Source organism: Lathamus discolor, chromosome 23, assembly GCF_037157495.1.
Source record: "Lathamus discolor isolate bLatDis1 chromosome 23, bLatDis1.hap1, whole genome shotgun sequence".
NCBI lineage: Eukaryota > Metazoa > Chordata > Aves > Psittaciformes > Psittacidae > Lathamus > Lathamus discolor.
The window spans coordinates 2,051,007-2,060,961 of NC_088906.1; the positions used below are offsets into that span (position 1 = coordinate 2,051,007).

The window sequence follows — 9,955 nt, forward strand, 5'->3', positions numbered from 1 at the left end:
TCTTGAGCATCCTTCCTGCCGGGGAGGGGACCAAGCGAAAGGACAACCTCAGATAAATCACTTCACCCCTTTCCCAGTGATGCTGGCAGTGTTCATGGCCGGGTTGGAAGGGGCTTGGAGCGAGCTGCTCCAGAGGAAGGTGTCCCTGCCCGAGGCACAGGCTTGGAGCTTTAAGCCCCTTCCAACCCAAACCAGTCCCCGAGCCCATGGTTTGAGAGAAGATGCCCAGGAAGAGGTCGATACCGGGAGCTATTGGGATGGAGCCGGGTGACTTCAGAGCATCGGCTCAACCCATCCCTCACATGCGAGCGCTGTCAAGGCAGCGCCGAGCATCAGATGTTGCTGCTGCGGGCAGACAATGGATCCCAGGGGCTGGGAAAGCGGAGGAAACAAAGGCAGAGGGAAAAATCCCCCAGGGAAGAGCAAGATTTTGGCTGGATCCAGGGCCCTCTGATCCCGCTCCGCGCTGCCAAGGGCTGGGGAGCTGCCAGTTAACACCAGCTGAGGCCCAGGGCTCGCGCTTGGGCTTTCTCTTCTTATTAATCTTTTTTCTTGTTTTCCTTTATTTTTCTCCCCTTTTTGCCTCATTTTCCTTTATTCCCCCCCCCCCTTTTTTTTTCCCTCTAGAAATAGCTCAATTGAATTGCACTGGAGAACGGCTTTGGCCCAAGGAAGTGAAGCTGGGGCTTGGTGCTGATACCCTTGAGCAAAGGGAGAAACACAATGAGCCTTGATGTGCAGGATCAGCTGAACGCCCCAAAAAGCTTTTTTTTCAGCCCAATTTTGGCTGGTTTATTTTTTCCTTTAAATGTTCCCATTTCTTTCAGTGGATTTGGGGGTGTTTTTTTTTTTTTTGGGGGGGGGTGTGGAATATAAAATATGGAGATTTCATGGAAAGGTCACGAGTTCCCAAACCGGCTTCAGTAACGTGGCTTCTGCAGCTGGTTGGGGGTTTATTGCCGTCATCTTTACAGAGTGAAGGATTCAGACCTCAAACACGCACATTAAGAGCAAAAAAGCAACCTTGATTCCCTGAGGAGCAACCAGATGGAAGATCTGAATTGCCACCGTGTCCCAGCCCTTCTGCCCGCCTCTGTCCCCATCTTCCTCCAGCCTCGCATCCGTCTGTCCTGAGCGGTGATTTTGGGGTTTTTGGGATATGTCCCCATCGCTCGGGTCTGATCTGAGCCTGAAGATGGTTTGCAGGGCTCCTATGGGGCCAATGGGAAGAAGGGAATGGTGGAAAGAAGGCGAGGACAGCACCAAACATGGGGACACAGCAAGCAGGGCTGAGGCTCACCATAGCATCCCAGAGGCTCCTCAGATGGAAGCTGTTCCATGGGGTTGAGGTGGGAGGTTTCTAAAGGAAAGGGGCCGAGGCATCCTCTTAAAACCACATCCTTTGGTGGGCTGGAAGCACATCCTGGTCAGCCTGAGCCTGAAGATGCTCTTTAGGTCTTAGGGGTCAGATGGGGTCTTTGGGTTGATGCCCGTGGGAGAAGAGCTTGGAATGCAGCTGATGCTCCTCCGCCACAGGTTTGGGAAGGGGAGAGGAGGCTCCGTCCTCGGGGCTTGGGAAGGGGTCGAACCCTGCTACAACAGAGCTGCAGAGCTGGGATAACACGCTCCATGTGCGAGCCCGGTGCTGTCCACCCCATCACCGCGATGGGCACGAACCGGAGCAACCCTGGGCACCAAATCCGATGCAGAGGGGGTTGAATTCGGGCTTTTTTTTCTGTCGCAACCTCCCCTCCTTTGTTCGCAAGGACCCAACGAGGCCGTTGACAACAGCAAAGGAGGAGAAGGCACATGAAAGGAGCCGGGAATAGCGGCTGGAGGCTTGGGGAAGCAGCTTCGCCTTCCCAGGTTTTTCCAGTTACTGCAGCCCCGGAGTGGAAACATGTGTGGTGCGAAGAGGAATGCGGAGCATCCGCTGCAGCGTGTGGTTGCCACGGCAACCGCAGGGAATGCGGGCTCGGGGATGGAGTCGGGAGCGGGGGGGGGGGGGGACCGCGCAGGGCTTAGGCTGGCAAAGGGAGCTGGAGCGCTGCGGGGGCCTTTGATCCCTGCGCCCGCAGCGGTGATGGATGGGCTCGGGAGTCATTTCCTTGTCAAAGTGACCTCATGGGCCTGGAACTCGCTGAGCTCTTTAAGGGCTAAAAGATGTTTCCCCCCCCCCCCGCCTCCGTGCACACACGCGTGCACCCCCCCCCCCGGGGGGCTGAAGGGGCTGGCACCGGTGTTACCGGTGAGGGTGGGAGGTGCGGGGCTTTTCTGGGGTGATTTGTGGCTTGCTGTGGAGAGGAGGAGTGGGATGGGGCGGTGGGATGGAGGGAGGGAGGCAGGGATGGAGGGAGGGAGGCAGGGATGGAGGGAGGGAGGGAGGGATGGAGGGAGGGAGGGAGGGATGGAGGGAAGGGTGAAGGAAGGGAGGGAGGGAGGGATGAAGGGATGGAGGAAGGCAGGGAGGGAGGGATGGAAGGTGGGAGGGAGGGATGAAGAGATAGAGGGATGGGGAGATGGAGGGAGGGAAGGGTGAAGGGATGGAGGGATGGAGAGATGGGGGAAGGAGGGAAAGAGGGAGGGATGGAGAGAGGGTGCGAGGGAGGGAAAGAGGGAAGGAAGGATGGAGAGATAGAGGGATGGAGGCAGGGAGGGAGGAAAGGAGGGAGGCAGGGATGGAGCGGTGGAGGGAAGGATGAAAGGAGTGATGAAGGGATGGAAGGAGTGATGAAGGGATGGAAGGAGTGATGAAGGGGAGATGGAGGCAGGGAGGGAGGAAGGGAAAAAAGGACGGAAGGAGGGAGGAATGAAGGGCTGAAGGACAAAGGCGGAGTGACAGAGATGGAGGGACTGAGGGACGCAGGGATGGGCGGAGGGAGGGAGGGAGGAAGGGACACCCCACGTGCCGCCTGCAGATGCCAACCGCCCCCCCGCGCTGCCGGCCATCCCGTTCCAGTTAATTCCTCCATGTGAAAGTTGCATCGGGGTTTCTCCCCCCCCGCCTCCCCGGTCCCTTTCCTTCCCCATCTGTTTCCATCTGGCCATCAAAGGAGCAAAATCCATCTTGTGGGTCCCGCTGCCAAGAGCCTCCCCACAACCCGCCTAACTCCCAGCCTCCAGCCCTGGCGCAGCGGGAGCCGGGGCTCGGGATGGGCTCATCCCTAGGGAGCAGCAGCCGGGATGAGCCCAGCTCCAGGCACCGGCGCCGCGGCCGAGGGACCAGGCGCTGGCTGTGACCTTGCTCTGCCCTTGGCTGTGCATCAGTATCAGTCCCCCCCCGTCCCCCTGGGTCTGCTTCGCTGCTGGTGATAGAGAGCAGCACGAGCGGTTCCGTTCCCGTTTACTCCGGCTTTGTCCTCCAAAGGACCCAGCACTTTGCAAGGCTCGTGTAGGGCACGGAGCCACCCTGGGAGGGCACCCAGGTGTTGACAGAACCCAGGCTGGAAAAGCCCTTTAAGTCCAGCCATTCCCAGCACTGCCAAGGCCACCCCTGCCCCATGGCACTGGGGCCTCGTCTCCACGGTGTGTGAGCACTCGCAGGGCCGGTGCCTGCAGCCCTGCCCTGGGCAGCCTGTTCCAACGCCTGAGCACCCTCTGGGGCAGGAATTGTTCCTCAGCTCCATCTAAACCTGCCCTGGGGCAGCTTGAGGCCGGTTCCTCTTGTCCCATCCCTTGGGAGCAGAGCCCATCCCCTTCTGGCTCCATCCTCTCAGGCAGTTGTAGGGAGCCATCAGGTCCCTCCTGAGCCTTCTCTTGTGCTCCAGGCCCTGCAGCAGCAACCCAAGGCGCCGGGGTCAGTGACTCACTGTCAGCTGGAGCAAGGATCCCGATGGCTGTGGCTGGATGAGCAGGAAGCGTCTCCCCATCTGCGGCTGAGTCACTTCCAGCAGGGAGATGCTGCAGCCCCGGTCCGCGCTGTGGGGAAGGGCAAGCAAAGTTCTGCTCCAAGGGGTTTCCATGGCTCAATCCCCTCTGAAGGTGCAAATGCTGCCCTGTCCCCCTGCGAAGGCATCAGAGCATCCCCCTGCACCCATGGACCCCACGGAAGCCGCTTCTGGAGCTCACCAGAGGAAATCCAGTCACTGATTTTGCAATCTGCTCCATACAAACCCATCCCTGCCTTTTCCTGACCCTTGTAATGCCTCATCTGTGCGTCACCCTGTGCCCGTCCCTCTGGTTCAGGCTCAGCTCTTCCAGCATCCGACTTGTGGATCCGCATCCACAAGAGCATCCAAGCTCTTGCAGCTCTAGCTCCATTTCCCCACATCCACAGCTGCCTCATCCACCCTTTCCCCTCTATCCACCATGCCCTTTGCCATCCCACTGCCGCGCTGTCCCTTCCCTTTCCCTTCCATGATCCTGGAATCCCAAGGAAGCCGAAAGTCGGCTCTTTTCTCCCCTGGTGCTCTCAACCTGGTCTCTTGCTTTCGCATCTCTGCAAGGAGGTGTTGGAAGGGCAGAGGTTGGGTTTGCCAAGGGAGGACCATGCCTGAGAGCATCTTCCCATGATGGGAGGAGGTACCAAAGGGTCCCGGTCCCTTGTCCCTCACAGCAAACCCAGCAGAGATTCAGCTGTAGGAAATGGGATGGGAGTGAAAACAGGGGTGGGGGGAAATGTGGGGGTTTATCCTGGGGGCACTTGGAGCCAGGCTGGCCCCATCCCAGGAAGCACAAAGGGATGTGCTGGAGCACACACGTTTCATAGCAGTCTTCCTCGGGCTGTGGATAGGGCCACGGAAGCACAGAGCAGGCGATGATGATGCCGGTGATGCACGGCCCAGAGCAAACTGAGCTCTTTGTGTGCGACTCAGTTCCCTGCATCTCCTCCCTTCGAGCCATGGGCCAAGGGATGCAGGAAGAAGGGGTCTTGGCTAAGCCAATGTGATTGGTCTCCATCTGTGTGAGCATCCACGCTCGCTTGAGGGGACCACTCCAACAACTTGCACCTTGGAGTAAATCCCATTCACACCAGGTCCGTGCTCAGCAGAGCAGAGTTAGGAGCAACCAACACTTGGGTGGGATGGGAGAGGACAGGATGGGGCCTTTGGTCACCCCCAGACCCATCAGCATCACCCTCCAGCACCATCCCCCTGGGCTGTTATCAACAAAGGGGGACAGAAAGAGGAGGAAGGGCTTTGGAGAAGGGGGATTGAGTGAGGGGAGCGCGGTCGAGAGCTTGGACCCTTCCCCACGTCTCACTTTGAGGCCAGTGACAACCAAACTCCATCTCTGCAGCCTTTGCTCTCCCCATAGCACATCCTGGGGCAGGATGCAGACCCACCAAGCCCCTCCAGAAGCCTGGTAAAGAGGGACCAGCAGCTCTGCCTCCATCCCAAAGAGCTCCAAACCCCTTTAAGCTGCCTATGGAAAACACTTTGCAGCTCCAAGCCACCAGGACCCCCATGGGATGGATGTGCCTTGGATGTCCCCTGCTCCTCACGACCATCCGGTGCAGAGAGGGTTTGCAGGAGCCCCTCCGCTCGCCCCGTTGGGGCATCTCCCGAAGGGAAGAACGCGTCTCTCCCATTGCTGTTTTCCACCCTCGGCTCCCTCCCGGCGCTGACACCATTCCCAGCCCCAGCAGCACATGTGGGAGGACCCTGGAAGCCTTCAAAGCCCTGTCTGGGGAGAGACGAAAGGGCCGGTTCAGCTCCTGGCTGGAGATGAAAGGAAACTCTCCCCTCGGTGCCTGGAATGAGTTCCTGGTGCTTTGGAGCTGGGGTTGAGGCCCATTTCCTGAGCTCCATGGCAGGAGCTTTCATTTCCAGAGGGACTTAGCTCCCTATCCATGGGGCTGCCACGAGAGCAGATGGCCCAAGCCTCCCCGAGCATCCTTGAGCATCCTCCCCGCACGTGGGAGGATGCAGGGGGAGCAGCCCGGATGCTCCAGCACCTGATGCTGGTGCTCGCATCCTCTCTGTCTCCAAAGGGAACGGGTCCTGGCACAGCTCAGGGGGGTGACAAAGCCATGGGTGGGATGGGGGTGAGGAGAAAGCAGGGGGGGGGTTCAGCTCCAAGCGGAGCCCAGGGCCGGGCGGATGCGAGCGACAGATTTAACTCATTTGGCCAAAGGAAATTCTCTTTGGATGAAATCCCGTTTGATCTCCTGGAAAAGGGGGGAGGTGGGGGCAGGATTGGGTTTCTCTCCAATTGCTGGGCTTTATTGGGCTTAATGCATCCAAAGTGAGATTGAAAGGAGGGAAAGGCAAGGGCAGGAGCTGCAGGATCTGCCCACCACTTCAAGGGGGTTCTTACGGAGCGGATGCGCTGCAGAGCGCAAGGGAAGGGATGAAGCTGCTCACCCAGGGCTATGGGGCCACAGAGCCGAGGGGCCTGGGAGCCACCAACACCCCGGGGTGCGCCCATGCGTTGGGATGGGGTCCCTGAGCTGAGCCGGTGGGTACCAAATGGGCTCATGAGCAACATGGGGAGGTGCAGATGCAGCCCTGTGCCCCCATGGATGGGGTGAGCCTCCTCCTCCTTGTGGACATCCCGGTTTTCCCCGCCTGCATCCCGGGTGAAGCCGCTTCCCAGCCACTGATCCCATCTTCCCCAGGGTGCGAAAACAAGGAGGAGGAGGAGGAGGGTGCCTGAGCACCGTGGGCCTTGGGGTGCCCATCCCAAACTGTGCGCATCCCAAAGCAGCTCCACATTCCAGCGCTGGGGAAACGGGGAGGGAACTCCTGTTTCTGAAGGGCTTTGGAGCTCTCACTTCAGGACTTTTCATCCAACGCTTCCCAGAGTGATTCCTCCTCCAAAGGGCTTTAAATCCACTGAACTGCGCCAAGAAACCATGGCCCAAGAGACCAGGTCCTGGCACAGCGCTTCCCAGCCACATCCAGCTTGGAGTGAATGGGATCTGGGGGAGGATCTCACCCCCCAAGTGCTTGCAGGGGGTGGAAGGACACCAGTTCCAGTGCCTGCCTTTGGGCTGCAGCCGTGTTCTACCCTGCAATGGTCCCCTCTTGCCTTCTTCAGCCCTTTCTTCTTGTCTCTGCTCTTCCATCCCTGCCTTAGGGATGGATACATGACCCTTCCATGAGAAGCTGCTCTCAGGGCAGGACCAGAGGCCTCCAACCAGCTCCAAAGGACATCCTCGGAGGCACCAGGACCATCGCTCACCCCTTTGCTTTGGCTCCTTTCGGCTCCCCATCATCCGCCTCCATAACTATTGTCTCAAAGGCTCTTCCCGGCTCCTCCGCTTCCAATTTTCAGGCTCCTTGTTCCATATTGGAACCAGATTGAAGCGTTTCACTCGCTTGGTTGTTCTCCAAGCTGAAACATGGTCCTAAAAATAACCATTCCCAGTTTGCGCGTTTGATGCTCAACCCCCTCCTCGCACCACGGCTGCATCCCAGCTCCGGCTCCGTATCCCAACATTCCAACAGCTCCACTGAGGGCTTTAATGCCCCTTCTTTATCACAACCCATCTCTCCTGCTGGCCTGGGAGAAGCACAAGGCAGGACCAGGAATTCCCTTGGGATGAGCATCACCGTGGCAGCACTTAGTGCTGAAGGTGATGACCTTCACGTCCATGAGGCCAGCACCCATCCAGCTTGAGATACAGCACCGGGGAGCAAGGGGACACCTTTGGGCTCCAGCAAAGAGGTCTTGAGCAGGGATATGCTCCTCATAGGGAGGTTTTCCTGTCCTCTCCACCCCATCCAGACACTGCGGAATGGGGCTGGATGTTGGGCTGCATCCATTGGAGCACGCGGCTCTTTCCTGCTCCCAGTTGGATGAGACCCATTGGGATGGGGGGGACATTCCCAAGGGAACAGGGACAGGGCAGACCTTTGAGCTTCCTGCCTGGCCCCTCCGAGCGCTGTGCTCCCAGTGCCACAGTCACACCAAGGATGCCTGGAGGTCTCTTTGCCCCATGGCTTAGAGCTATTGGACACCCCGGATCCCACTTAGAGACCCATGGACCCAATGGTGTCCCCCCCCAGCACCAAGGGTCCGCATTGAGCAGCCCCAGCTCACGGCAGGGCTGTAGCACTGAAGCCTTTGAACGGCCGCTTCCGCCCTGCCCACATCTTGAGAGCACATTTGCTCCAATGCAAAAAAAAAACCCTGGTGCTCGGCTTAATGGGGCTTTGAATCCAAGCGTTCCTCAGGCAGGAAGGTGGGATCAGGGCCACCAGGAACAGACTGGAGCCAAGAGCGCAGCAAAGCTGTTGGAGACCTGCGCTTGGAATGGTTTGGGTTGGAAAGGACCCTAAGTTCATCCAGTTCCAACGCCCTGCCATGGGCAGGGACACCTCATGTTAGACCCTGTCACCTAAAGCCCTGTCCATGACTTGTGGTGTGATGCAGACAGAGCTGTGCTTTGCTCCATTCCGGCTCCAAACGCCTTCTGCAAGCCCCACAGGTGCCTAACCCAGCAGATGCTGCCCGATTCCTGAGGGCTTCCTTATGCTGGCAAGTGCCAGCGACAGGAACGTGGCTGCTCCTCCATCATGGTGAAAAGTGGGCATCTGCATGAAGAAGGTGCTGCTGGATGGGGATGGGGAGGCCTGGTCTGTGCTGGGAATGGGGCTGGGATGAACACGGCTTTGGGGAGCAGCAGGCAGAGAGGGATGGACCCGAGTCCATCATCTTAACGTGGAGAGGGGCTCCAGCCCTCGCAGCATCTCCGTGGCCTCCTCTGGACCCACATCCCAGTGATGAGGATGTGGGGATGAAGATGATGCTCCTTGGAGAAGCCCTTCTGCCCCCCCACCCCAACCCCAGCCATGGCTGAGCCACTGCTGCCCTCTGCTGGCTACTTGACGCCCTGCACCCATGGGTGCTCCGAGCCGGGTTTGGGGGGACTGAGCCCCATCTCCCCCATCCATCCCTCTCATCCTGCTGCCAAAAGGTGCTGCTTTGGGGTGGGGGGGCCCTTATTGCCCCCTTATCCCTCCCATGGGGGAGACCTCTCACAGTGAAGCTGCTCCGAGCCCCTTCATTGTCAGTGGCCACTCGAGTCGCTGAGACCAGCAAACTCACGTCAGTTGTAGCTGGGTTCGGAGCTGGCTCACGCTCCCCAGCACAGCACGGGGCCTTGGAAGCATCCCTCCTGCAGGAGCAGCATCAAAGGGAGACGCCATCCCAACACTTCCCAAATGCATTCCAAATGTTCCCATTACTGCGCTACAGGAAGCAGATGATGGGGATGATGCGGGGCCTCAGCACGGGGCAGAGCACAGGGTCCTGGTCCCAGCATCTGTGGCACCAGGACTGGGATGGGGAGAGCAGCCCAAGGGCTCACCCAGCGCACTGAGGGTTGGGATGAGGGCTCTGAACCAGCAGCAGCCCCCAGTGGAGCTCACAGCACCTCCGGGTCGGAGCAGAGCTCCCTGCCACGCTCCCAGTTACCTTCAATCAATAGCTTAAGGCATGGCTTTGCCTTCCGCCTCCCTGCTCAGCTTCCAAAAGCTGCCTTCTCCTTCCCAAAGTCCTATGAGGAAGAGGAGGTGCTGGTTTCCTGTATCGCCCTCGTCTGTGCCCAGTGGAGGCAGGGATTGACTCCTCCTATGTGAAGCCAGGAGAGATTGCTCAAGCACCGGGGCTGCAGGATGCAGGTCTCAATGCGGGATGGGGCATCTCCATGCGCGATGGGGCATCTCCATGCAGGGCCTCCTCCAAACCCACTGTTCCATGGTGGATTTCTCCACCAAGGAGATGCTCACGGTGCAGCAGGAAGCTGGGCAACGCTTACTCCCACCTGGAGATGGCAAGAGCCAGCGCATCAGCTCCACAGGTTTAAGGCTGCTTAGGTACCACCCTTAGGTACCACCCACCCTTGTCCCATCACCTTGCAGAGGAATGACCCTGCCCTTTCTTAGGTGGGCATCAAGCTCCCACTGCACCCAATGGCCCCCAAAATCCCACAGGGAGGGTGCTCATAGGCTACAGCATCTCTTTTCCCCCATCCTTTGGGAAACTGATGGCTTAATCCAAACACATG

At 58.9% G+C, this 9,955-nt stretch overlaps 1 long non-coding RNA gene across 1 annotated transcript; it reads right to left on the reverse strand.

Moving 5' to 3' along the window:
• Positions 1-899: 899 nt before the first annotated feature.
• LOC136003740 (uncharacterized) lies at positions 900-9,707 on the reverse strand. Its single transcript, XR_010608175.1, has 2 exons — positions 1,301-9,707; positions 900-1,211 (listed from the first exon to the last, which is right to left on the reverse strand). It is a non-coding gene; the product is annotated as an uncharacterized LOC136003740 (long non-coding RNA).
• Positions 9,708-9,955: the final 248 nt, after the last annotated feature.